This window comes from Corylus avellana, chromosome ca11, assembly GCF_901000735.1.
Source record: "Corylus avellana chromosome ca11, CavTom2PMs-1.0".
Classification (NCBI taxonomy): Eukaryota; Viridiplantae; Streptophyta; class Magnoliopsida; order Fagales; family Betulaceae; genus Corylus; species Corylus avellana.
Genome location: NC_081551.1, coordinates 13,702,067 through 13,705,697, shown reverse-complemented (window position 1 = coordinate 13,705,697; position 3,631 = coordinate 13,702,067). Strand labels below are relative to the sequence as shown.

At 34.9% G+C, this 3,631-nt stretch overlaps 1 long non-coding RNA gene across 1 annotated transcript; it reads right to left on the bottom strand.

The window, feature by feature from the left end:
• Window positions 1-1,640: 1,640 nt before the first annotated feature.
• LOC132166185 (uncharacterized) lies at window positions 1,641-3,315 on the bottom strand. The gene is made up of 2 exons (XR_009438546.1): window positions 2,781-3,315; window positions 1,641-2,680 (listed from the first exon to the last, which is right to left on the bottom strand). It is a non-coding gene; the product is annotated as an uncharacterized LOC132166185 (long non-coding RNA).
• Between the last annotated feature and the right edge of the window lie 316 nt (window positions 3,316-3,631).

Genomic DNA, 3,631 nt, shown 5'->3' with positions numbered 1-3,631 from the left:
TGGGCGAACACTATTCAAACGATTGCTTTGGAACATTTAAGTGGGATTCAGACGATTGGTGCATAGCAATCGAAGTTAGATTCGAACGTTCGATATCAATATGCGTTTTTAAAGAATAGGTCACCTCAACCCTTTTGAACGCCCTCACACGCCTATAAATACATCCCTACGCCCTTTGAGCCCATTTCGCCACCTTTTGTCTAAGGAGACCCTAGAGTGAGAGAGTGAAGGCATGGAGAGAGAAGAAATTTCTTTTAATTATTCTTTGAGGAGAGGTAATACCCTAAGCCTTAACTTGTTGTTTTTAATGTTATTAGCATATTTAGATTATGTTAGCATGTTTTTGTGGTTTGATTTTCACTAGCACATCAAGGATTAACCACTTGAAAGTATATGTAGCATTTCTCTCTCTATCTCTCTCACTCATTAAAGCTAGAGTATTCACATTCAACTCAAAAATTTACTCTCTATTTCACCTAAAAAAAATCATATTTCTCTATTTTAGCTACTCATTTTTACATTACACTTACATTCCACTCAACATTTTAATTATACACTTCTATTATTTTATTTAAATATTCATTTTCAAATATTTCTTCCTCCAACAATCATATCTTTAAAATTTTATATTTTTTTATAATTTTTCTTTTTCTAACTATCATTCATATTTTTCATTATCTGTTCTAAATGGTGCTGTCGGAACCTAGCTAGCAGAAATCTCAGTTGCACATATCAAAGCTATGGAAGAAAGACAATAATAGACTAATTCCAAAGAAAGTCAGATAACAAGCGATAAGATAGAATCTCTACAAAGACCTTGCAATACATAAACAATATCTCCACCACGATTTACAAACCTGGTCTAGAAGATGTTCTCCACGAAAAAAAAGAAAAAACAAACAAACAACAAACGAAGATCACGAAAGAAAGAGAGAGGAGCCAAATATTATATATATATAGTGCTCATCAAATATATCATTAACATGGTGAACAAATAAAAAAAAAACTACGTAGTTTTTATACTATTCAGATTTAATTTTAAAATTTTGTTCAAATAATCATTTTGACTAATAAAGCAATTGATTTTGATAATAAATAGACGATGAAGTGGCCAAAAGGTGATGGTTTGTTTGCCTTCTTTAAGACACCAAGTTTGTCATGAACCGATGCCCGACTCTGTGCCCTCCGTTTCATTTCCCCAGAAAGGTCAGATAGTCGTCATTTACTCTCTCTCTCTCTCTATCTTTCTTTTCCTGAAGTTGGCTTTTCAACAGCTAAAAAATCTGTACTATGACTCCATGAAAGAGAAGAGAGATGCCAATGCCAATGGTGTTGCCAATCCGAGCTTTTCCAATGATAGTAGCTGATTTTTCAACAACTTTAAAGGCCTCATAAATGCATATACACAAACACACAAGCATCTCTCTCTCTCTCTCTCTCTCTCTCTCTCTCTCCTTTCCCTCCAATATGCAGGTATGTGGGGCATCATACAATGGCAGGATTAATGGAGGATGCTCATGATTTGCCTTTACCCCCTATTTTAGAGATATCTATGTACCGATGTACGTAAAAAGTATGCCAGGATTTCTCGCTTCTTTTCCTTTCTATCTCCTTATCTTTTTATAAGATGAAATGATTAATAGTTATAAATGTGCCCTTCTCCTTTATATAATACTCAACGATTGCAATTTACAAGTGATGTTGTTCCTATAAATCTATAATTCTATACATGAGTTTTAACAATATAGTTGAAAGACAATTCTTTGGATTGGAGATCAGTTGTCTTTTACTGTACTAGCTTATTCTTCATCTGCATGATCTTTATCTCAAGTAGCTGAAGCTTTATCTCTTTGATGATTGGTTGGAATATATGATTCAATGCTTCTTTCCTTCACTCTTTCAGATTCAGATGTTTTAGCAGCTTAATTTGGTAACTTAATTAATGAGTCAGATCTCACTGCGAACATGAAAAAATGTTAATTTACATTGGCTTTGAATTAAAGCTAACAATGCAAATATAAACAAATATATGCACAAAAATATGCAAATATATAATACTATACTAACACAAGCACATTTATATGAACGTATATAACAAAAATATACACAAAAAATATCCAAATACTACTATTCTAACATAAGATAAAATGAATTGACATCCTCTGTGGGTGCTAATCAACCAATGGAATCATAAACAGCTCAAATTAATTGACAATGAAACTTACCCATTCAGGATATAACCATCTATGCGGAATATCTGTTAGTTTACCTGTTTGTACATATATATACAACGCTGATCCATTAATAAACGTTTTTTTTTTCCTCGAAAAAGAACAAAAAGATGGGGATATGTTGTTTCGAAACCCTAGAAAGAGGTAGAGGTAGCTAGTGCTGGCAAGTATTTCACATCTTATATATATATATATATATATATATCTGACAGTACATACCATCTTGTCCACGTGAAATGAACATTCGGTTTTCACACAAATTGTTTTAATTGAAGAATAGAGAGGTGGGTAAAAGTTTCTCTCTGTTTGCGTGGTTGTGTGTGCATGCGCGTGAGAAAGAGAGGCTGTGATACATGAACATCAAATCAAAGGCTTCAGAGAGAAAGATCGATTAATGTTATTTTAATTCCATTGAAAGAGGAAGAAGAAGTGTTCTTGTTCAATCAATCCTGAAACAAAAATAACATCTTCTTAAAACGTGAGTACCAAGGAAAACAGTTCTAAAATCCATGGAAAACAAACCTAAAAGTTGAAGAAGGCTAGCCTTACCAGCTGCTGGAGCAAGGAACAAGGAGGAAGATATCAAATCATTATGGTTGGGGGGAATGAAGCCTGGTCCGAGAATCATTTAGGGTTTGAAAGTATCAACATTTTCCGGCAAAAACAATGCCGGAAAAATGAATTCCTCTCCATGACCTCGAGCCAAACAACATTCCTCTCAACCAAACATTCAGAAGAAAAGCTTGAGGGGAATGAAGAAGCAATGAATATATATATATTTATATATATATACGTACATCCCATATATGTACACAAGCTTGAGGGGAATGAAGCCTGGTCCGAAGCCTTAAGAGTTCTTCTGTTTTTTCATCAGAACGAAAAAAGCCTCGAGCCAGCCAACATTCCCCTCAAAACACCCTCTACAACACTCTCTGAAAAGTGAGAACCCTAACCCTCATAGCTTTATAGTAAGAAAGGAAAGGAGGGAGGGGAGTTTTGAGAATATAAAAATTGCACTGACTCACTGGTGGGGGGAAATGGGGATTCAGATGTTCCTAAATTAGCTTATGCAAAATGGTATTTAACTACTTAAGATAAAGCCACTAAGGCAAAAAAAGGGAAACCCTAGTAGCTAAGCTACCCACCCACCCCCACCCAATCTTGATCCTCTTCTGTGTGTCATTTCCCAAGTGTGTTTTACCGGCTGCTGCCGGTTAACCAACCGACCTACTACCTGCTACCACCAGTTGCATCCTCAGTCAAACACACAACAAGACAAACTTTGGTATTTATTTAAAAAATAATATAATTAAATAACGCGCTTGACACGAGACGACTCTGCCTTCAATGCGATTCTTCATCATTACCTTATTATTTTTAGCTTTTCTTCTCCCCTACTT